This window comes from Molossus molossus, unplaced genomic scaffold, assembly GCF_014108415.1.
Source record: "Molossus molossus isolate mMolMol1 unplaced genomic scaffold, mMolMol1.p scaffold_m16_p_27, whole genome shotgun sequence".
Classification (NCBI taxonomy): domain Eukaryota; kingdom Metazoa; phylum Chordata; class Mammalia; order Chiroptera; family Molossidae; genus Molossus; species Molossus molossus.
In genome coordinates this window covers 2105208-2130641 of record NW_023425363.1, presented here as the reverse complement: position 1 = coordinate 2130641, position 25434 = coordinate 2105208, and the positions used below count along the sequence as shown (strand labels likewise).

The 25434-nt window shown below is 45.3% G+C and overlaps 1 pseudogene; it reads right to left on the bottom strand.

Moving 5' to 3' along the window:
- Positions 1-1065: 1065 nt before the first annotated feature.
- LOC118641225 lies at positions 1066-24677 on the bottom strand (annotated as a pseudogene).
- Positions 24678-25434: the final 757 nt, after the last annotated feature.

Sequence of the window (25434 nt, the reverse complement as noted above, 5' to 3'; positions counted from 1 at the left end):
GCTACACATGACTGTGGGACTAGCCCGTCCGCCTCCGTCCCTCCTACCAGTCTTAATGTGGCTTTAATCTCATAGTTGTAGGGCTTCCATTCAGCTCGATTTCAGGCGGTTCTGAATGATGGTTGTTCTGTAGTTTAGTTGTAATTTTGATGTGGTTGGGGGAGGAGGCGAGTACCACATTCACCTATAAATTTTCTTTAGTCTACCTCTTGAATTTCCTTCTCAACATTTCTCGTCAGCTCATCTGCGACCCCTTGGACAAGAAGTGATGATACATTGAACAATAAATGCAACACTAGACTGGGACATCTTTTGATTGCCTGGACAGGAGTGGGGCTCTGTGGGATGGAGGAGAGAGGACTCTGGGCTGGCTGGGGGATTCCCACAGATTGCGTCAGTTGGTAGGGGACAGCATGATGTCACAAATGTCCCACTGTGACACCCGCAGAGCCTCAGCTGGGGTTGGTAGGGTGGGATCTGGGTGGGGCTAGAGGTCCAGGCTCTGGGCTGGTAACAGAGCAGAGTAGGTGCACAGAGGGCTCTGGGCTTGGCTCTCCCGGCGCCCCCTCCGCCCACCCCGCCCCCTCTCCGGGTCTCAGCATCTCAGCTCTGCTCCTCTTCCACTGGGCTTCGCTCTCCCCACGCCCCCTACGCCCACCCCGCCCCCTCTCCCGGTCTCAGCATCTCAGCTCTGCTCCTCTTCCACTGGGCTTCGCTCTCCCCGCGCCCCCACGCCCACCCTGCCCCTCTCCCGGTCTCAGCATCTCCGCTCTCCCTCTCACTGCCCACATCTACTTTTTCTGTCCTACAGCTGAAGAAGCAGAAAAACACCAAGCTGGGCTTGGGAGGGAAATACCCAATTTCGAAAGCCCCTAGGGCAGTGACAAAGGAAAGCCCATCACCAGCATGAGCAGTCACAGGTTCAGTGGCCCTCAGCAGGGTCACAGAAATCCCAGGGGAATGGAAAGCAGTCTGTGCTCATCCATACGACGGAACACACGGCTCAGCAACCAGAAGGACTCGCTGCCGAGACAGACCACAGCCTTCTGCTGAGTGAAGGAAGCCTCACTCGACAGCCACACTGGGTGATTCCATGAATATGAAGGGGTTGACCAGGTAAAACTGACGCAGAATGGGGGGAAATTTAAACAGGGACATCTGGCTGACGGGCCAGACGGACAAGAGGGTGAGATCCCACCAGGTTTCAGGAGAACCTGTGGACAGAACACCTGAGTAGAAAGAAAGAAACCTCAGAAGGAGCAGATGCCAGGTGTTTCTGGGACCAACTCTAATGTTTGAGAACAAGATCTCTTTCGATCCCAAGTAAGAATGGAAGGGTTCACTGGATGAACGCCCGAGGAAGCGGCCACATGACACGTGCTCAGTGCATGGGGCACAAGCCAGAGAAGGAAGTGTAAGGAAATCCTTGGAATGAAAATCAGAGCCCTAAATGAGCACCATCATCAGAGGTTCCGCATCTTCAAAAGAGAAAGGTATGCTTGGGATTGTGTTTCATTTAGTGCATTTTCTCTCCACCCAACAATAAATGAAGCTGTGAGTCCAGAGAATGGTTTATTCCTGAGGGCTCAGCCAGCACAAGCCTTCCCCTCCTGCGACAGCAATCCTGAACCCAAGCCCACACCCGCAGCAGTGCGCCCTTCACATGGTCACATTCAAGCGTCTGCTGTTCCAGGCTCCCTGTGACCCAAGGCCTCTGCCTTCACGCAGACCACCGCTGTGCACACGTTTTGCCTGTTTCAAACTGTATATTTATGGAGTCATACAGTATGTGCTGTGTTGGTAAGGTTTCCTTCAGTCAACAGAATATATTGGTAACACCTTTTTGAAAAACTGTTGAGTACTATTCTGTTGTATGAATGACTAGGGACTGCTTTACATTCTCTTATTGGTGGGAAACTGTTGGGGGATATTTTGAATTAAAGCTGCTTTGAATCCTGGTGCCCATCTTTTTTTTTTTTTTTTTAGTGGAAATTGCCTATTAAGTGCTATAAAGAAAATTTCAAAATTATTCATACACATTAAATCAGCCGTGATCATTTAAAATGTTAAAATGTATTGGTTAATAAAGTTACATAGGTTTCAATGTACACTCTATGACCCATCATCTGCATACTGCATTGTGCCACCACCCAAAGTCAAATCTTCCACCACCATCTATGTGACCCCTTTATTGCCCCTCGTCGTCCCCCTCCCCTCTGGTGACCACTAAACAGTTTTCTGTGTCTATGAGTTTTTCTTCATTTGTTGCTCTCAGTTTTATATCCAACATCTGAGTGAAATCATATGGTTCTTAAGGTTTCGTCTGATCTGTTTTGCTTAGTGTGATATTCTCAAGGTCTGTCCGTCACAAATGATGTATTTTGTCATTTCTTATGGCCGAGTAGTATTATGTAGCCTTACTTCAGAATTAGAAGACTCCTAAGGGAACTATAGAAATTCTTTTTAACATTTTCTGTGGAATCAAAACTTAAAAGAAATCCTAGAAATGGAAGGTGACTTAATGTCTACCTAAGTCCAACATCTCACCAAGAGCAAATTCACCCCAAGCCAACTCCAACAACTCCATCTGATTTTAGGGACAATAAGCTTACACTATTTCCCAAGGGAACATATTATTATTAGAATTTTATTTCTTAAATTGAGCAAAATATGCTTTCTCATAAAATTCCCGCTATCATTTCTATTTTGCTGCTGCTGCTTCTTTAAAAAAAAATCCTGACCTGAGAACATACAGAGAGGAGGGAAGAGAGAGAAGAACATTGACATGAGAAAGAAACATTGATCTGTTGCCCTCCCTGTGCTCCCTGACTGGGATCAGCCCTGACCTGGAATTGAATTAGCAACCTTTTGGTGCACAGGACAATGCTCAACCAACTGAGCCACCCCAGCTGGGCTATTTTGCTTCTCTTTTTTCCACTTTTAAATAATTATTTTTCAATTACAATTGACATACATTATTATATTAGTTTCAGGTGTATAACCTAGTGATTAGACATTACATAACTTACTAAGTGATCATCCCAATAAATCTCACACCCACCTGACATCATACATAGATATTATATTATTGACTACATTTCTTATGCTGTACTTTACATCCCGTGTCGATTCTGTAACTACCAATTTGTATTTCTTAATCTCTTCATCTTTTTCATTTATTCTCCAACCATCCTTCCCATCTGGCAATTGTTCTCTGTATCCGTGAATCTGTTTCTGTTCTGCTTGTTCATTTATTTTGTCTTTTAGATTCAACTGTTGACAGATATGTATTTTTTGCCATTTTATTGTCCATATTTTTTATCTTTTTATTTTCCTCCTTCTTAAAGAAGATCCTTTAACATTTCATATAATACTGGCTTGGTGGTGATGAACTCCTTTAGCTTTTTCTTGTCTGGGAAGCTCTTTGATTCTAAGTGATAGCTTTGCAGTATAGAATAATTTTAATTGTATGTCCTTGCTTTTCATCACTTTGAATATTTCTTGCCACTCTCTTCTGAGCTGCAGTTTCTGTTGAGAAATCAGCTGGCATTCATATGGGAGCTCCCTTGTAGGTAACTAACTGCTTTTCTCTTGCTGCTTTTAAGATTTGCTCTTTGTCTTTAACCTTTGCATTTTAATCATTATGTCTTGGTGTTCGAAACTCTGCACTTCCTGAACTTGTTTGTTTTCTTTTTTTTTTTTTTTAATCCTCACCCGAGGATATTTTTCCATATTTTGTACAGATAGAGTGGGAGGGAGGGAGAGGAAGGGAGAGAGAGTGAGAAACATCGATGTGAAGGGACACATCGAGCGGCTGCCACCCACACGACCAACCAGGGCCGGGGACAAACTGCAACCGAGGTACGTGCCCTTAGCGGGAACTGAACCCGGGTCTCTTCGGACCGCAGGCCGACGCTCTAACTGCTGAGCCAAACTGGCCAGGGCTTGCTTGTTTTCTTCACCAAGTTAGGAAAGTTTTCTGTCTTCATTCATTCATTCATTCATTCATTCATTCATTTATTTATAGAGGGAGAGGGAGAGAAAGATATAAATGTCAATGAGAGAAAACATCAATTGGCCGCTTCCTGCATGCCCCCTACTGGGGATTGGGCCCACAACCTGGGCATGTGTTCTGACTGGGAATTGAACCAGTGCATGGGTCGATGCTCAACCACTAAATCACAGTGGCCGGACTCTTGTCACTTTTTTAAAGTAAGTTTTTTATTTCTTGCTCTCTCTCTCTCTCTCCTCCTTCCGGCACCGCCATAATGTGAATGTTGTCCCAGCGTCTCCTTATACTACCCTCCCTTTTTTTTTATTTTTGCTGTTCTGGTTGGGTGTTTTTTTTGCTTCCTTACATTCCAACTTGCTGATTTGATTCTCGATTTCATCTACTCTACAGGTGATTCCTTATGAATTATTCTTCATTTGAGTTAGTGCATCCTTCATTTCTGACTGGTCTTTTTTTATGCTGTTGAGGTTCTCACTATGTTCACTGAGCATTCTCATAACCATGTTTGGAACTCTGCATCTAATAAATCGCTTATGTTCATTTTGTTTAGTTCTCTTTCTGGAGTTCTGTTCTGTTCTGTTCTTGCCTCCTCATTTTGGCAACCTCTCTGTGTTTGTTTTTATGTATTAGGTAGAGCTGCTATGTCTCCCATGCTTGGTAGAGTGGCCTAATGTAGGTGTCCTGGAGGGTCCTGGGCACAGCCTCCCCGATCACCCTAGCTGGGCACTTGTGATGTGCCTCCCAGTGTGGGCTGTGTACACCCTCCTCTTGTAGTTGAGCCTTCATTGCTGTTGGCAGGTCAGTGGGAGGAATTTACCGATCAACTGCAAGGAGTGGCTACAACCTCCAACTGTTACCAGAAAGGGGACCTGCCCTGAGTGGATCTGCCTACGGTTGTCTGGTAGTGCATGGGTTCTCGACTTCATTCAGGAAAACTTTCACAACACGAGTCCAGGGGAATTTCAGAGGACATTTATTAAAACTGGGGACAGTGAAACCAGGAAGGGCCTAGGATAACCGGAGAGGGACTGGGTGGGGAAATGGGCCTAGGCTGGGCTGCTGGCTCACTGAGATGTCAGAGAAAAGGGGGCCTTGGGGGCAGGGTCGGGGTTTGCCCAGGACAAAGTGCTACTGCCCATTGGTGCCCTGATTCCAAGCCTTGTGGGGTCCCTTGGAGTTTAGGAGATGCAGGCCCGTGGGGGGAGAGCAGGGGGAGGGGAAGGGGAAAGGCACAGATGTATCCTGGGAGGGAGAGCACATGTTGGCGCCTTCGATTTGAGGGTTTTTAAAGACTTGTGGCCCTGGCCGGTTTGGCTCAGCGGTTAGAGCGTCGGCCTGCGGTCCTGAGAGACCCGTGTTCAGTTCTCACTAAGGGCACGTACCTCGGTTGCAGTTTGTCCCCGGCCCTGGTTGGTTGTGCGGGTGGCAGCCACTCAATGTGTCCCTTCCACGTCGATGTTTCTCTCTCTCTTCCTCTCTCTCCCCCCCACTCTATCTGAACAAAAAAAATGAAAAAATGTCCTCGGGTGAGGATAAAAAAAAAAAAATTAAAGACTTGTGAAATTAGGGGAGGTCTTGGGGGAGGATCTCAATAGAATATTCATCAGTTTTATGCTGATGTGCCCAAATGAGATTTATCCCCTTAACTATCTGTCTTTGAATATGGTTGAGTGTGGTTGGTAAATGGCACTAATTGGATTTAGGCTGTCTGTCTCCCTGATTGGGTGATTTCAGTTATTTACCCTCTGGTTAGGAAGAAGCATAAATTTACTCTTAAGAATCCTTGGTTAAGGGAAGATAGGATTTGCTAGACGGCTGCAAAATACTTGTGTAACAATCTGTCTCAGTTTCCCTATTCCACTTGTCCTGGCTTACTAGCCTGCCTCAGAATCACCGACCTCTGACCACCGTGCAGGGGCCCACCCCCAGAGCAGGACTTACTTTGGCAGGGCGCTGGTGCTCACTGAGTCTACCCTTGAGTGTGTCACTTGTGGAGGTGGTTGCATGGTGATGCTATGACCTTGTTTGAGGTTGTGCACTGGATACACTGGTTCTGGGGCCTCCTGGAAGATGCAGGTCAAGGTCAGGTGTCACCTGTGTTCTGCCAGGGGGCCACCAGGCATGAGCTACACAGTGATTTGCTTCTTGTGCTGAGCTTGGAGGTGCCCAGGCAAGGCCAAGCTGTGAACCAAGTCCAACTGCTCCTAGTGCTGGGTCCACGTAGCAAGAAGCAAGGGGCTCGCTGAGGCCAGATGCTGCTTGTTTGAGAGATTTTAGGAAAATCTGAAGCAGGAGCCAAGACAGACCATCCCTATGGAAAAGCCACTGGAAATAGCTTGGATGGGCCCAAAAGTTGGGTGGGGCGGGGCCTCAGGGAGTCACCAGGGCGGGGCCAACAGTGTGAGCCAGGTTCTTAGAGTCTCAGATATTTTGCCCACCTGCCGTCTCTGTGGGGGAGGTATCATCAAAGAAACAATGACCTCTGTCAGCACTTTTGTCTGGAGAAAGCTGTCCTCTCAGCTCTTGCCCTGATGCTGGAGAATTCAGTTCCTCCCCGTGTGTCTCCGATGCCTTTCAAGCTGTTGCCCTAGATGGAGTATGTAATGCCTACTTCCTAAGAGGTATAATCAAGTTGCTTTGGAGCTGGGCTACCTGAATTTGAGTCTCCACCTGTGACTGGCTCTCATGTTGTCTAAGGTGTGTCTTAAAGTCCCTCAATCTCACCATCTATGTATAAAAGTAGATGACAGCAGAGCCTGACTCAGGGCTACTGTGAGGTTAATGTGGGAATCAATAAAGCATCAGAATACCTGTGCTCTGCATTAGCTTTTTTTGATCTCCAGTTTTTAAAACAATCCTGGGATTGCAACTTGGCGTCACATATTGGCAAGTTAGAGCGCTTCTCCCTTGATTCATTGCACCGCAAGCCCTCATTCAGAGGTGCTATTTGTGGGCTCCTTCATGTTTGTCCTTCTTCCTTTTAGTGGTAAAGATAAATTAAATCCCTTGACCAGGGTACAACCATGTGTGTGGAATAAGAATGAGGACTTCTCATGGGAAGCAGGTGGCAGTGTGAGAACACATCATGGAACGTGGGATAAATGATAAAAACCTGCACCGAGAGCAGAGTGTTGCTGTAGGAGTGAGCTTTCTGGGTCCGTGACCCGAGTGGATGAACCAAAACTATCCCTGCTTGGCCTCCCTGACTCATTGCTTTCCACCTGCATTTGTCTTAGAACTCTCAGACACCAAGGTCATCGTTTAAAGTCCCACTTTGGGCCACCCCTGAGGAAGACATGTCTGTTTCATGGGTTAGGAAAAGCTCGGCACTGGACTTACCTGGACTGGCACCACTTGCTCAGGTACCTTGCAGTTTTGAATCTGTAGTCTAGGGGTGAAGAAGCCCTCTGAAGGGGAGAAACCGAGGCTATATCAAAGCTCCAGCTTCGCAGGAAGGGGTTTCCAGTTTTAGAACTTCTGCATTTGAGCGAAGGATCGGCTCACGTGGTTATGGAGACCGAGACGTCCGAGGCCTGTGGTCAGCAAGCCGGATACCCAGGAGGGCTGACATGTAGCTCCAGTTTGAGTCCAAAGGTCTGAGAACCAAGAAAGCTGATGTAACTCCAGTGTGGGTCTGAATAAGTCCCAGTGCAGGAGAAGACTGCTGTCCCAGCTCAAAGACACTCAGAGAGACAGCAATTCTCCCTAATTTCAATTTTACTGTTGTTGTAGTCAGGCCTCTAACACATCGGATGAGGCACCCCTGCTGGGGAGGGAAACCTTCTTTACTCCATCTATCAATTCAAAAGTTACTCGCATCCAGAAACACCGACACGGATGCACCCAGAATAATCTCTTTTTCCCCTGTTTGTTACAGTTTTTACTTTATTTTTTAACTTTATTGTTGAAAGTATTATAAATAATACCCAGAATAATGTTTAACCAAATATCTGAGCATCGGTGGCCCAGTCAAATTGATACGTAAGATTAACCATCATAAGCATAAACCAATAAAGAATTGACCTAAAAAATAATTATATTTAGGTCTGTATATATTAGATGTAAACTTTCTTGTTATTAGAACAAATACTTTTATTACATTATTTAGGTACCTCTCCTGGAGAAAAATTAGTACATGTAAACCAAAAAGCATGTAAAGATTATTCAATCTAAATGATTTGCATTAGCTAAAGTAGAAGAAATACTTTACATGCCTACCAAGTGGGAACACTTAAATAATTCACTGCTGTCTATTAGATATTATGTGAAAATTTAAAATAACAGGGTAGGTACACATTTTGTGTGGATGGAAAGAGGGACCATACTAACCCTGCCAAGCTCAGGGGAAGACTGCGTGGCGGCCTCACAAACCCAGAGGCCAAGAGTAACCACACAGGATGGTCTGAAATGAAAACTTTCTGACTAAAAGCAGGTCACGGAGAGGAGTCATGTCCTAGGCTAGAATCATCCCTGACAAAGGTCAATCCTTACCTTTGCATCTGTGATGACATGCCTTTGGAATGTCAAGGTAACTTCCCCTTTTTCAGACACCTCCAAGCACAACCACGCACCAGGGCAGAGACCACAAATCCTCTTATTGTTATTGTTATCATGGTAATTACTATTGTTTTCTAAAGTATTTATTTTATTTTGTTGTTAATCCTCACCTGAGGATATTTTCCCATTATTTTTTAGTTAGAGTGAAAGGGAGGAAGGGGGAGAGAGAGAGAAACATCGATGTGAGAGACACACATCAATTGGTTGCCTCCCACGTGACCCCAACCAGGGCTGGAGATAAAACCTGCAACCCAGGTATGTGCCTTTGACCAGGAATCAAATCCCCAACTTTTCGTCTGTGAGCTGATGCTCTAGCCACTGAGCCAAACCGGCCAGGGCATGTCATGTTAATGATTGACTCTTAACTATCCCATTCCCACAAATGTAAAAGTAGTATGAGTCCATCCTTTTATCCAGTCCCAGAGGTCCCCCCCTTGCTTTCTCCCATCTTCCTAATCAGTCAGCAATGACTTTCATGTAACCCCTTACATCTTGCCCTTTGAGTCTAATGTATAAAATATGTGGTAAAACTGCCATTTGGGGGATCTTTTTCTCAATCCATTGAAGCTTTCTTTTCCGGCAATTGTCATCAGATTGGCTCAAATAAACTCAGAAAAATTCCTTACAGGCTTGAATGTTTCTCATATTGACATTTGTTACTTAAAATATCTCTAAAATCTAATATGCTTTGAAAAACAAATTGAAGAACTATGCATATAATCTGCTTCTAAATTCTGCATTTGTGCATATTTTAAGTACATTAAATAAATGAGATAATATCAAAATCATATAAACAAAAATTCTAACAATCAATACCTCTAGAGAGGGTTATATAATTCTGGGGAGGGACAGTTCTCTTTCTATACATCTCCATTTATTTAACTATTAATAGGTAAATGAGTGCTAGCTAATATTACCAATAGGAAGAGAGCAGAGGGGAGACCAGACATTATAAGCATGGTTGTCTGGGCAGCTTCACCGGGAGGCTGCAACTTCACGCATCCCAGGGAACCACCAGTCCATCCCTGCAGATCACTAGGGGGGAACCGGACAAAGGGGAAGCTAGGTGCCTGCGCAGAGAAGTCAGGTGACGTAGGAAAGATGCATGCCTGTCAGGCTAGCCTGGGAAACAAGGATCACTGGCTGGGGGTGGAGCCACTGCAAGCCCTTGAAGTCCTGAAGGCTTCATTGGTTAAGCTCCTAGTTAAAACCCCCGAGACAGAGAGTTCTCGCTCTTGTTTCTCTTGCTTTGCTCCTGCTTCCTTGCACTCCCTTGCTCCGTGAGCCACACTAGCCTTCCATGTGACCCCAAACACAATGGACTAGAGCTGGGAACACAAGCTAAGCTGGCCAGACGTTGGACTGGATGGGGCTTTGATCTGGAGCGAAGACTCAGGGCAGTGGCTTCGATCCTAGCTCTGCTGAAGACAAGATGGGACTTTTCTGTGTGGGAAGGAGGGTGATGGGACCTTGGAGGGGAACTCCTTTAATGTTACATCATCAATAAAACTGTCCCCAATACCTCCTCCCCTGGGGGCCTCAGGAAATCCTTGTTCCTGCGGCGCCCCAAGAGCTCCATTTCCACCAGTAACAGGTGGGGACACTGAGGGCACATGCCCATAACACTTGCATGATTTGTGCCAGAGAAAGTTTCCCGTGGAACCTGCACCCCTCTCGTCCTGGCCCCGGTCCAGGGAGAAACAACCCACTAGCCATGGACAAGTCCTCGGTTTTCAGAGGCATCTACAGCTCCACACAAGCATGGAATGTATTTTTCTGGCACCAGTTACTGAATTTTCTTTATTTTATAGTTTTATTTGCTGCCTGGGCAGGGGTGGTTTCAAGATGAAACATCAGGGTTTTTTGTCTCTTGCATCTGAGAAATCTGGTCTCTCCTTCAGAATGACCAAGCGCAGAGTGTTGTAACCCATGCTGTAACCCAAGAGAATCAACCTCACTCGGACACAAAGTAATTTTGAATATTAGGAGCTTTATTACCTGCGCAGGGACTGCAGCCAACCTACACAGAGGAGAACTGCAGCCCCGAGCTCAGGGGGAGGGTTGCTTATATAAGACAGGGGTCGTTAAGAGTTTAGCAGAGCAAGCAAGCTGCGGGTACAGAAGCGGATATCAGCAGTTAGCAGCTGCACAAGTTGTTAATTTTATATTTCTTAACATTTACTAGACCCCAGCCTTGAATGTCTCATTGCCCCGTCTGGCATCTCCTGATTAGTTAAGCTCATGGTCAATACCCTGGTGGTCATGGCTGATGTATACCTTCCTCTTCAAGATTTTTCTTGCAAAAACAACTCGGGTTCAAGGAACCCAGGAGAAATTCCTTCTTCTAGCAGATGGAGAATTACTGGGATATAACACAGAGCAGGCCTACAAAGTATAAGACCAGGAGAAGGGGACGCCCCAGTCCACAAAGACTGGACACCTTAGGTTCGAGAGCAGGGATGGGGAACGTCTAGCCCACAGGCTGTATAAAGCCCACAAAATCATTTGGTCTGGCCCTCCCAAGGCAACCACAGGTGGGACTCAAAATTCAATACATCTAGGAGCTTTTTTCATAGTAACATAAATTTATATTAAGCGAATCATAATAATAATGTAAATTTTGAGGGACAAGCAAGGAACATCCGTTATGGGATAGACAGGACATGATGAGACAGACGTATGCTTTTCATCGGCTGCCTGAATCCTGTCTGCCTGTATTGCGGTGACTCAGAGGACAGTCAATGACAGGCAGACTGGGAGTGTACACACTGTGAAAGTGTTAACACACTGTGGCGAAACTACAGCCATTCAGTGCTGATGAGATGAGATGCGATGAGATGATTCCTCACGACACTGATGACCCTACCTCCGATGATTGACAGTGATGTTGTCGACTTCTTGGTCAACACAGACAATAACCCCAATCCAACCTTTATCAACATGTCCATGATCAACAATCCTTGCAAAAATGGAATCTCAGAAGAAGATTAAGGAAATTACAGTTCACCAGAAAGAACTCAAGAGTCGATAATACCAAGATGCAGAATTAGAACAGTGACCAAAGCAGAACGATCGTAACACACTGGTGACACACACACAGAATAGTTATTAAAACCTAAGTGGTGTGACATCCTACAAATGGTGACTACAAAGAAAAGAAAAGTTGATGCAGAGTGTTGATCTTTCCGAGAAAAATGGACAAATGACTTTTTGTTGTTGTTGAAGTCGGAGGCAAACCTGTGTGCCTAGTCTGTGGCGATGTGTTAGCAGTCATAAAAAAAAGCCAATCTGGAGCATCATTACAGCTCAAAACATGCTAAACTTAATGCATTGGGAGGCCAAATGCATCTGGATAAAGCAATGCTCTTCAGTGGAGTTTGGCATCACAACTAGCCGCTTTGACTAGGCCTCACTGTGACAGAGACAACGTTGTTCAGACGAGTTAGGTGGTGAGCGAGCTAATGGCAAAGACGCTGAGCCTCCTGCAGAGGGAGAGTCTGTGAGGAGTGCGTGGTGGCCGCTGCGGAGTTGTTAGCACAGACAGAGTACATTTGTCCCAGAGGGTTAGTTTGTCTCCGAGAACTGAGTCAGATCGGATTCCTGACTTAGCACAAGAGATTGAAGAGACACTGAAGGATTCTGCAGGGGATCTCCAGTTTTCCTCTCTGGTTTGTGATGAGACAACGGACATAACAAATTCTGCCCAACTGGCCATTTTCGTCCGTGCGATAACTGCAGAGCTTGACACGTGAGAGGAACTGCTGTCCCTGGAAGCCATGCGTGGCACTGCAGGAGGGGAGGACTTGTTTGAGGGACTTGTTTTATCAATGAATAAACGTGCTAACATTTGAAAAGTTAAACAGCCTCACTACCGATGGAGCTCCAGCCATGGCTGGCTCGCAAAAAAGGGTTAATTGCATTTGTCAAGAAAGAACTGAGCCCTGGCCGGTTTGGCTCAGCGGTTAGAGCGTCGGCCTGCGGTCCTGAGAGACCCGGGTTCAGTTCCCGCTAAGGGCACGTACCTTGGTTGCAGTTTGTCCCCGGCCCTGGTCGGTTGTGCGGGTGGCAGCCACTCGATGTGTCCCTTTCACATCCATGTTTCTCTCTCTCTCTCTCTCTGTTCCTCTCTCTCCCTCCCACTCTACCTGAACAAAAAATGGAAAAATGTCCTCGGGTGAGGATAAAAAAAAAAAAAAAAAAGAAAGAACTGAATCGTCTCAGTCTTGATCCAAATGATCAAATTAGATGCCACTGCATCCTACACCGAGAAAGTCTCTGTGCACAGTTGTTGCGGCTCAACAATGTGATGTCAACAGCAGTGTCATGCATAAATTGTCAAAAGCAGTGGGTTTAACAGCAGCTAGTTTAAGGAGTTACTGAATGATCTTGATTCAGAGAACAGTGATTGAGTCTCGGGAACATGCTCATGAGGTTTTATGAACTGTGGGGTGAAGTCAAGCAGCTCATGGAGATGAAGGGGAAACCTGTCATGGAACTCAATGACAGCAAGTGGCTGTGTGATTTAGCCTTCATGGTGGACATGACCAAGTACCTCTCAGCTGAACGTCAAGCTGCAGGGTCCCAACCAGCTTCTCAGCTCTCTGCTTTCAAACATGATATCATTTGAAGCTAAATTAAGGCTGTGGAAAGTGCAACTCAAAAGGAATAACATGGTGCGCTTCCCCACTCCTGAAGGACAAAAGCCTTCTATGACACTTGAATATGCTGCTGAATATGCAAAACTAATTGAGGCATTTAATGAAAGATTCAAGGACGTGAAAAGTAAACAAATGGAATTGAACGTCTTTGCTGCACCATTCAATGTGGAACCAGCTGATGTGCCTGGTAACCTACAGCGCGAAATCATTCAGCTGCAAAGCGACGATGAGCTGAAAGCTGGTACAACCACCTCCCGCTGCTTGAGTTCTGTAAACGTTCCCTAAGCAATGATGACTGTCCACTTTGAGGAGACATGCACTGAAATATGCATCTGTGTTTGGAACAACTGACTGCTGCGAGCTGTTCTTTTCAAAACTTACCATCACAGAGTCAACTGGGCTCCAGACTGACAGATGCAAACCTGGAAAAGCAGTTGCGAGTAGCAACGTCATCCATACCAGCTGACATCACAACTTCACCACGGAGCAACCAGCCATCGCATTAGGGGTGAGTTTGTTAAATGTTTGATGGAATATAGCAGGCTGATTTTTTTTTTTTTTTTTGGTACGTACCCCTAGCAGGAACCCAACCCGGTTCTCTCTGGTCCGCAGGCCGATGCTCCAACTGCTGAGCCAAACCGACCAGGGCAGCGGGCTAATTTTTAAGTTGATAATTTTGTATGGCCTGTGAATGATGTTATATATATCCAAACGGCCCTTGTCAGAAACAAGGTTCCCCACCCCTATTTTATTTAGAAATGAAGCAATTAAGTATTTGTTTTATTGTCATACTAGGCTTAGACCTGTGACCTGTGTTGAGCAAACCAGCCTAAAATAGCACCATGGTTAGACTCTAACCTGCTTTTCAAAGCCATCATTTTACAACTTAAGCAAACAAGGGATCAAAAGTCTCTCATCTACCTGATGTGATCTTTGTATACACATACTGTTAATAAGTCCCATTTGGAATAGCCAAAAATCTTTTTAAAAGCTTTGCAAATGAGCTCATGAGCATAGATTTCACCAGTTAGGTCAAACAGAAGGAATTCAAAACAAGTTGTTGCCCAATCAGTGCTCAGACTGACAGGTGTGAACCTGGATGAGCAGTTGCGAGTGGCTACTCGCCACTCTCCTGTCCTGTTTGTAGAACATCGGCCTGTCCCCACCCACAAACTTCTTAAAAAGACACTTGGACTCAATCACTGAAAATCTATAAGTATCCAAGTGAAAGGATTAATTTTCATTACTCAATTTCTCAACCCAGGTTTAAAAAAGAAGAAAAAGCTCTATAAGAAATACTTAACCAAATTAGATAGGAAAACTGAAGCCTGCATAGGTGTGAATCAGAATGTTCCACCACAAGGTGCACACAATGACCTAGAATTCACCAGAACAACGTTTGGAATAGAAAAGCTGTAAGAAATAGGTTCTAACTTCAGAAGTTGTAAATTTCAAAAGGATCTGAAAAAACTAATGAAATTCAAGACTCTCCTCCCTTTAGATTTCAAAGAAATAGACTTTCTGTAAAAATAGACAATTTTTACAGACAAATACATTGACAAGTTGTTTTCATCTTAAACCGTGAGGACATTCCATATTTGTAACTGCAATTACTGAGCCTCAAGTCAAGTATTCTCGGCCTTGACAAGGCTAATAAATAATCATTCAAACCAAGCCAAAGTAGAAAAGGTACAAAGTCCTGAGCACTTGGACTTTCTATTCTTCAAAAAGCTTACCTGGGGAAGCTAATTATAGAGGAAAATGCTTCCCTTCACTCTTTTTTTTTTTTTTTTATAAAATCTTTATTGTTGAATGTAGAATGTATTACAGATGTTCCACATTTTTTCCCCCATTGACCCCCTCCTCCCCACTCCCGCCTCCCTCCCGCCTTTTCCCACACTATTGTCTGTGTCCATTGGTTATGCATATAAGTTCTTTGGTTTATTTCTTCCCACCCCGCCAGCCCCTTTCCCGTTGAGGTTTGTCAGTTTAGCAACCAATTTGTACTTCTTAATCCCTTCACCTTTTTCACCCATTCCCCCAAACCCCCTCCCATCTGGCAACCAACAAAATGTTCTCTGTATCTATGAGAATGTTTCTGTTCTATCTGTTCATTTTGTTTGTAGATTCCATTGTTGATAGATATGTATTCATTGCCATTTTGTTTGTTCATATATTTTATCTTTTTCTTCAAAAAGACCCTTCATCATTTCATATAATAACGGTTTGGTGGTGATGAACTCCTTTAACTTTTTCTTGTCTGGGAAACTCTTTATATGTCCATCGATTCTAAATGACAGCTTTGCAGGACAGAGTAATCTTGGTTGTAGGTTCTTGCTTTCCATCACTCTGAATATTTCTTGTCACTCCCTTCTGGCCTGCAAAGTTTCTTTTGAGAAATCAGCTGACAGCCATATGGGAACTCCCTTGTAGGTAACTAGCTGCCTTTCTCTTGCTGCTTTTAAGATTCTCTCTTTGTCTTGAATCTTTTGCATTTTGATGATGATGTGTCTTGGTGTGGGCCTCTTGGGGTTCATCTTGTTTGGGACCCTATGTGCTTTCTGGACTTGTATGTCTGTTTCCTTCACCAAGTTAGGAAAGTTTTCTGCCATTATTGTTTCAAACAGGTTTTCGATTTCTTGTTCTCTCTCTTCTCCTTCCGGCACCCCCAAGATGCGAATGTTGGCACCCTTGAGGTTGTCCCAGAGGCTCCTTACACTATCCTCATTTTTTTGGATTCTTTTTTCTTTTTGCTGTTCTGATTGGACGTTTTTTGCTTCCTTATATTCCAAATCGATGGTTTGCTCCTTGGATTTCCGTACTCTATTATTGAAGCTGTGTAAATTATTCTTTATTTCAGTTAAAGCCTCCTTCGTTTCTAACTGTGCATCGATCATTTCTGACTGGTCTTTTTTTATGCTCTTGAGGCCCTCCCTAAGTTCACTGAGGTTCTCATTGAGTTCATTGAGCATCCTTATAAGCAGTATTTTGAACTCAGCATCTGTTAGGTTGCTTATCTCCATTTCGCTTAGTTCTTTTATTGGGGTTTTGTTCTGTTCTTTCATTTGGGACCTGTTCCTTTGTCTCCTCATTTTGGCTGCCTCCCTGTGTTTGTTTCAGTGTGTTACTTAATGAGAGGTATGGGGCTAGCTGAGACCAGATGCTGTTCGTTTGAAAAAATTTAGGAAAAACCTGAAGCAGGATCCAAGTCAGGCCAATCCTATGGTTAAGCAAGTGCCAACAGCTTGGGTGGGACTGAAAGTTGGGTGGGGCGGGGCGGGCCTCAGGGAGTCAGCAGGGCGGGGCTACCAGTGTGAGCCAGGTTGCTGGAGTTCCAGATATGGCTTCTGTCTGCCGCCCCCGGGAAGGGCTCACCAAAGGAACAAAGGCCTCTGACAGCATGTTTGTCCCGGAGAAAGCCCCCTCTCCAGCCCTCGCTCCAGTGCCAACCAGCTCAGTTCTTCCCTGTGTGTCTCTGGTGCCCCTCGACCTGCCTCCCCTCCGAGCTTAGAGGGAGAGAGTCCGATAAGTCCGTGCGCGGGCCCTTTAAGGAGCTGCCTGGGGCTCCAGCCGCCTCAGCCTCCCTGAGCCTCAGTTTCCGCTGGTTTTTCCAGCCAGAAGTGATGGGGATTCTCTTCCTGGCACTGGAACCCTGAGCGGGGCACCTGGTGTGGGACGGGGACCCCTCAGTCCTCAGGAAGGACCTTCCCAGCCGAGGTGTCCTCGTGATTTTTATCGGCCACACGTGGGTGTGGGACCAGCCCGTCGCGCCGCCGCCCCTCCTACCAGTCTGGATGCAGCTGCTTTAATTCCGTAGTTGTAGGACTTCCATTCAGCTTGATTTCAGGCGGTTTTGAATGGTGGTTGTTCTGTAGTTTCGTTGTAACTTTGATGTGGTTGTGGGAGGACGCGATACCGCGTTTACCTACCCGCCATCCTGACCGGAAGTCCCACCCTTCACTCTTGTTCAGTACTGAGGCTTCTGGTCATAGTTCTATTGTAGCTCAAATCCACTTTACTCAAGTTCACTGGCATTGTTAGTGCTTCTCTTTTAGCACTATCGGAGGTTAACGAGCTCAGTGGGCATAATGAACTCTATATGAGTAGCCTGGCACTGGCCACTCTGTTCTGGAAGAGATGAAGCCTCTCCCCCTGCCGGCCTCACTACATCTGAAGTCCTCCTCCAGCCTCCCAAAGCGTGCCTGTTGCTGAAACTGGACTTTGCTTCTTTCAGACAGTGACTCTTCAAGGGGGACTACTTTCCCATGTGATTCATTCCTGTTAACCATAATCCTCTTGCACTTGCTATCTACGTTGCTTGGGGGTTACAGCCTGCACAGCTTGAAGTCCAGCTTCACAAATACACCGATTTCCCAGCAGATGGGTGAGGCTTTGGTGCCTGGCGCTGGTTAGGAGCCGGTTATTTCACTTACAAGGCTGTCTTGTCAGGTACGAACCAGCTCCTTGCCCATCAACACCTGTGAAAGCCAGAGCTCATTCTGCAGCCGCCTGCTCGGTCCCTCCCGGCAGAAGCCACACCCCAGCCCCGCCTCTCTGTTCGCGGCCGTGGGGTTCTGTCCTTCCCGAACATCTGTGCTCTCGGCTCACGGTTCAGTGCAGCCTTCTTGGTGGGACTCTTCAAGTGTTTGGCCACCAAGGCAGTGAAAGAAATGAGAGTCACAATCCTGCCCCGTTTGTTACTCCATCACTAAAAACATGAGCCATCACTGGGGACAAAGATTTGCCGTCTCTCTGTTTCTGATGTCCAGTGTCCGATGCGTGCCTTGGAGGGCGTCTCGTGGTTCCCTTGCACACTGTCCCCGACCCGCCCAAGGGTCTCTAACACGACCGGCGCTGGCCCCAGACCCGCTCCCTGGCTTCGTGTCCTTGGCTCTGGCCGCTTGCTGTCCAAGGGACCGAGAGAGAATCTCCAGCAACTGCCGGGGGTGGCGTGGAGGGCAGTGAGCCACCCACACGGGGGACATGACTGGCCTCCCCGACCAGCTCCAGCCCGGGCAGGAAAGCGGCAGCTTCCCGAGAGGCTCCGGCTGGTCCTGTCCAGCTCCTCTTCAGGCGACAGATGGCATCGGCGGCCGGGGCTTCCCTCTCGTCCCCACTCCTGTTTTAGAGTATGTTCTGCAAGTATCCCTGCAGACCTTGGTCCTTTATGGTCTTGTTAGACTGAAATTTCTATAATTGTTGGTTCTAATAAACAAAATAAAATGTAAATGTGTATAGTCAGATTGTCCTACAAAATGTCTTTACGCGCTCACCCTACAGCCAACGTGATGAGCGAGTGCCTGGGAGCCTCTCCCTTCTCCAGGTCTGGGGGGGCTGGAGTAGAAGGGGTGGCTCTGAGAGGGACGGTAGTCCCTGCACTCTTTCCTAGGGCTGCTGTCACGAACCGGGGGGCTTAAAGCAACAGAACTTATCTTCTCACAGTTCTCGAAGGCCGGTAGTCCAAAACCATGGTGGTGGCATGATCTGTTCCTTGCAGAGGCTCTGAAGGAGAACCTGTCGATACTCTCTCCTGGCTTCAGGTGGTGATGGCTTCTTGGTGTTCCCTGGCCTGCAGCTGCACCCTCCGCCTCTGCCTCCTTCCTCACACGGCGCTCTCTGTGCGAGCCTCCGTCTCAAATCTCTCTCTCCTTTCTTTTAAAGGACATTGGTCAGTGGATGTATTGCCCACCTTAAATCCGGGATGATTTCACCTCAAGATCCTTACCTTAGTTACAGCTGCAAAAACCCTATCATTTCCAAATAAGCTCGTGTTCTGAGGTTCCTGGAGGGCAGGACTTTTTGTGTGAAACTATCCAACCCACACTCCAGGTCCATGTCTTGCTTACAGATACTCTGGGTCTCTGATTGCTGTTCTGCTGCAGAATTAGGCTGACTTCAGGCGTATCTCATAGCCTTCCTGATCTTTCATTTCCTCATTAGTTACAGGAGGTATATCCTTTGTATGCTCTGCCTCACTCATTCACTCTTTTGTTTAGTATGTTTCAGTTGAGCACCAGGGTCTAGACATCTTGCCACCTCATGTAATCTCTTGTGTAAAGAACAGAGGAGTTGGATGCCTGGCCGGTGCGGCTCAGTGTTTGAGCATCGACCCTGCACCAAGAGGTCACTGTTTCGATTCCTGGTCAGAACACATGCCCAGGTCGTGGGCCTGATCCCCAGTGGGGGGCATGCAGGAGGCGGCCAATCAATGTCTCTCTCATCAATGTTTCTCTCTCCCTCTCCCTCTCCCTTCCTCTCTCTCTAAAAATCAATAAAGGAAAAAAAGAATAGAGGCGTCGGAGTGATGTCAGCAGGAGGGTGGAATAAGAAGTCTCAGCTCCATTCTCCAGCAGAAACACCACATTAACAACAACATATGGACCAAAATCCCTTTAGGAAATCTCCAGAAACCAGTTAAGAAGTTGGTACCCCAGTCGAGCTGGTCAGTGACTCACCCGCCCCAGCCAGGACTCCGGTCCCTCGGGAGAGGAGTGTGCGGTGCGCATCATCATCCCGGCTCTCAGAGGGCTTCCCGGAGCCTGGTTTCTCTCCCTCCTGGCCAGGCTAACAGAACTGGCTACTGGAAACGGCTGGGGTTGCCAAAAGCGAGGAGGTCTGGAGGCAGCCCGAGAGGGCCTGTGCACCACGGAGGCCAGGGCAGCTTGGCTGGATCAGGAGAAGGCACCTGGCTTAGTAGCTTCTCCCTCAGGAAGGAGGGGGAAGAGCCAGCGTTGTGACTGTGCACAGCTGCTTGAGGTATCTGTCTGGCCAGATCTGCGGCTTTGACAGGCAGCTGGCACACTTTGAGTGCCCGTGGGCCACAGAGAACAGAGGAACCTGGTGCCTTGCTGCTGTAGCGCCATTCAGACACCAGAGGGAGCAAGAGACTATGCGTTCCTGGAAAGAAACCAGCAAACCTCTGGGAAATGACACCAAGGAGCCCAGTGAACATGCATCACCTACAAAGGTTTCAGAGGCCCTGAGAATCTCTAGCGGAACTAAAAGACGAAAGTCTTCTCCTGCATGCGACCAGTCTGTAAAGACAGACAAGTGGCTGTTTTTCCAAAAGCATAAAACTCAGCAAATAATCACAAGGCACATGAACAAACAAGAAAACATGTCCCAATCAAAGGAATAAAACAAACCTTTAGAAATCAAACCAAAAGAAGTGGCTATCTATGAATTACCTGAAGACAATAAAAATAATTGTGTTAAAGAAGCACAATGATCCACAAGAGAGCACAGATAGACAACTAAGTAAGATCAGGAAAACAATACATACATAAAATGAAAATATCAACAAAGATTAAAAACTATAAAAAAAGAAAGGGACAAATCCTGGAACTGCATAATACAATAACTGAACTGAAAATTTCATTACAGGGGTTCAACAGCCAACTTGATCAAGTAAAAGAACCAATGAACTCAAAGACAAGGCATTTGAAAGCATTGAGTCAGAGGAGCAAAAAGAAGAAAGAATGAAGGAAAGTGAAGAAAGCGTAAGGAAACTTTGGGACATCTTCACGTTGGCCAATATATATATATTATGGGAGTTCCCGAAGGAGAAGAGACGAAGAAACAGAGAGCTAGTTTGAAAAATAATTGTCACAATGAAGAAAAAAATATGTCCAAATTCAAAAAGCTCAAAGGGTTCCAAACAGAATAAATCAAAAGAAGCCTATACTGAGACACAAACAGGCATACCTTGGAGATATCATAGGTTCGATTCCTGACCACCACAATAAAGTAAATATTGCAATAAAACAAGTTGCACAAATGTTTCTGTTTCTTAATACATATAAGAGTTATGTTTATACTATGCAATATCATTACATTAAAAAAAATGTGTATACCTTAATTTAAAATACTTTAGTGCTGAGAAACTGCCCTGGCTGGTGTGGTTCAGTGGTTGGAGTGTCGGTCTGCACATGGGTAGGTCACAGGTTCAATTCCCAATCAAGGGCATGTACCTGGGTTGCAGGTTCAATCCCCAGCCCTGGTCAGTCAGAGGGTGTGCGGGAGGCAATCAATTGATGTGTCTGTTGCAACACTGATGTTTCCTTCTCTCTTCTCATCCCCAACCCACCGGCTCTCCCTCCCTTCCACTGTCTCTAAAAAAAAGAAAAGAAAAATATCCTCCAGTGAGGATTAACAAAAGAAAGAAAGAAATGCTAACCATCATCTGAACCTACAGTCAGTTGAAATTCTTTTTTGCTAGTGGAGGGTCTTACCTTAAATTTGTAAAATATGCAATATCTGGTGAAGTGCATTAAAATGAGGGTTAACGGAAATCAAAGTGTCAAAGTAAAAAAAAATCTTTTTTGCAAAGTATTTACTTATTTCTGTGTTACATAAGTGTGAGGACCATATAATTTGGATTAACTTCAGTTAACAATAACTTAACAGATAGAAAAGGGTTACATATTACAGAAATTTTTAAATGGACGGTTTGATCATTTACACAATAAATGGTGAAGAAAACTGACAATAGTATATAGGCTAGTGGTTAACCAACACACAACACATGTTAACAGATGGGGCCAAAGAACTGATATGTGTCTATTAGTTATTCTTGCTTCAGTAGCTAATATTTGAATGGAACATGTACTAATAGTTCATGTAACATTACTTTTCCAACCCACCAAGTGATGCTCAGATCCAGGTAAACACTAGAAGTAATTGCATTGAACAATATATACTCAATCGATTATAAACTGCAGCTGAAGTCTGGCTAATTATTTCAAAGTATACACTATAGATATAATGTAAAAGGATAGATAAGGTTAAACACATTTTCTAATGTAAAAGGCATTCAGTAAATATAAATGGATTCAGCCTATAGTACCTATTTACATACAACTTAAACAAAATCAGAATAAACACAATTTTTGGAAAGCCAATTTTAGCCTTGTTTTTACCATTTAATAGGAGCAAGACCTTGGCTGGATTCTTTCTTTCAAGGATGATTTGAAAATCAATATACAGTCCTATCTAGACCCAAGCTATTTTTTTTTTCATCCTCACCCAAGGACATTTTTTTCCATTTTTTGTTCAGATAGAGTGGGAGGGAGAGAGAGAGAGAAACATTGACGTGAAAGGGACACATTGAGTGGCTGCCACTCACATGACCCAAACAGGGCCAGGGATAAACTGCAACTGAGGTACATGCCCTTAGCGGGAACCGAACCCGGGTGTCTCTGGACCACAGGCTGATGCTCTAACCACTGAGCCAAACCGGCCAGAGCAAGACCCAAGCGCTTGAGGGTCTTCAAGGATCTCTCACACTAACTGAAGTTGGGGGAAATGCAGTTTGAGAAGTAAAATGATACGGACGGTCACACACCCAGGGTAGGTTCCTAGCAGTCGGCACAGACCACACCTCAGTGCCTCGTGACTTAAGTTAGAAGTCCCTTCCCCTTTATCTCTTATCCCACAATACTCGACCTGGCTACAGAACACAGAACAGCCCACCTTCTACGTAGGTGCAACTGCTAACATTTAGGTGCGCTCAGGATTGAACTCAAAGTTGATGAAAAGGTACTTCACTTCATTAAAGAAAATAAAGAACAGAAATAATACAGTTTAACTTCTCTTGGTCACCTGGTAAATTTTGAGTTTAACTCCCATTAGTGGTCAACACAATACTTTGCATTTGAAGTAGAAACTCCCTGAGTTAGGTTAAATAATGCCTTTAGGTTGACAATACAAACTATGTTTATATGTGTGTAAAATGCCAGTTTTATATACAAGTAAGTAAACTTTAAAATCTGGTTGAAACAGCGAGGCTGATGTCTTCCAGCGGCCCTGGGGTAGTAGCTGAATGAATGCTTAAACCTGCTGGCCAGACCCACCTACATCCCCACAGAGGGAGCCATGGTGAAGCCCCGGCCAGTTTGGCTCAGCAGCTAGAGCGCTGGCCTGCGGACCAAAGAGTCATGAGTTTGATTCCGGTCAAGGGCATGTATCTCAGTTGTGGTTCAATCCCCAGCCCTGGTCGGGGTCATGCAGGAGGCAACCAATCAATGTATCTCTCTCACATTGATGTTTAACCTCTTTCTCTCTCTCCCTCCCTCCCACTCTCTGAGAATCAGTGGAAAAATATCTTCAGGTGAGGATTAAAAAAAAGAGCCACGGTGAAGCCATGGACAGTCAGCCTGCTGGTAACAGTCGAACAGGACGAGATCTTTCAGGAATCCGCGCGGCTCTTGTCTGTGCCCTCATTCCAGGCGGCTCCACGCGCATCCTTAATAAACAGACTAAGCTTGCGGTAGCCACACAGCTTTAAAGATGCTGTTAATGAATGTGATGCAGAATTCACAGTGTAGCTGGTTGATACACTTCAGGTAGCTAGTTATTTCTTTTGAAGAAAAGGGGAAAAAATCAGCAAAATAAGAGCAGACCTTCCGTTCATTTGGAAGTCAGCATCCTGGGTGAAGGAGTTCTCTGTTGGACTTGATATCACGCCCACCCTCTGATACTGGCCTACTCTCTTCTCAAAGAAGTTCGTCTTCTTTTCCTGTGAAATATTCCCCATGATGTCAAATGGATTTTCTATGCGGCAAACCTGGCTAAAACCCAGCCCCAGCATGAGTCTGTCGGCCATGAATTCATGTCCTGCTTCCTTAAAGTAAAATTCATCCCGATGAGCTTCACTGGCAAGCCCGCTGTGAGGAGCTCTATTCTGTCCGAACAGCATCGATGATTATGTCTTTCACTCCTGCTCCGAAGGTCTGTGCAGCAGGTGTTTGAGCATCAATCAGGCCAAGTCACGGTGCAAACCTCACTGGAAAACGTGAGGTCAGGCCTCAGGCCTCGTTGCTTGACTCAGGATGTTGATGCAAAAGAACCAGAGAAGAAGATTCCTTCCACTAGGGCAAAAACTAAAACATTCTCCGTGGGTGGTCTTTCGACCCCCGATCCAGCACAGGGCCCAGGCTGCCTTCTTCCTGACACAAGAAGAGAAACTCCTGTTCCTTGGTGTCTTTCACGTACGTGTCAGTGAGGAGATCATAGTTTCAGAATGTGTGGTTTCTATGGCAGTTCGGAAGCCATGGGAACAGTGGGTTCCTGCGACCTGAACCGCCTGGCTGAGCCTCTCACCCAGTTCATTTACTATGCTCTCACTCTTCGTTTCCCTTCCTGATAGTCCATTACTGGTGTATAAAATTATAAGACCCTGAAGAAGGAAATTGAAGAAGGTACAAATACATATGCTATGCTCACGGATGAGAAGAATTAACATTTTTAAAATGTTTATACTACCCAAAGCAACCTACACATTCAATGCAGTTCCTATCAGAGTACTGATGACATATTTCACAGAACTAGAACAAATGATCCAAAAATGTATATGGGACCACAAAAGACCCCAAATAGCCACAGCATCTTGAGAATCCAGAACAAAGTTAAAGAAATCACTCTATCTGATATCAAATATATTACAAGTCCATAGTAATCAAAACAGTATAGTAGTTCCATAAAAACAGACATGTAGGTCAATGGAACAGAACAGAGAGCCCAAAAACAAACCCACACCCATATGGTCAATTAATATTAGACAGAGGAGGCAAGAACATACAATGAGGGAAAAACAATGGTATTGAAAAAATTGGACAGATACATGCAAAAAATGAAACTAAACCACCTTCTTACACTATATACCAGGATAAACTTGAAATGGATTAAAACTTAAATGTAAGATGAAACCATAAAACTCCTAAAAGAAAACACAGGCAGTAAAATCTTGAACATTTTTCTTTTTTACATATCCTCAAGCAAGGGAAACAAAAGAAAAAAAAAACAAATGGGACTACATCAGAATAAAGTTTTTGCACAGCAAAAGAAATGATAACAAAATAAAAAGACAGCCAGCTGCCAAATGTCCATCAGTAGACAAATGGATAAAAAAGCAGTGGTACATATACACAGTGGAGTACTATGCAGCCGTAAGAAAGAGAGTTCTCCTATCCTTTGAGACTACATGGAAGGACCTGGAAAGTATTATCCTAAGCAAAACAAGCCAAACAGAGAAAGACAAGTATCATATGATCTTACTTATTTGTGGAATATAATGAACATAACAGTCTGAGGAATGGGGTAGTCCCAGAGATGTGGAAGTGGGGTACAGACTGACAATCCCCAGAAGAGGGGATGGTGGGGGAGAGATAAACCACAGAACTTATACGCATGTATGCATGAACAATGGAC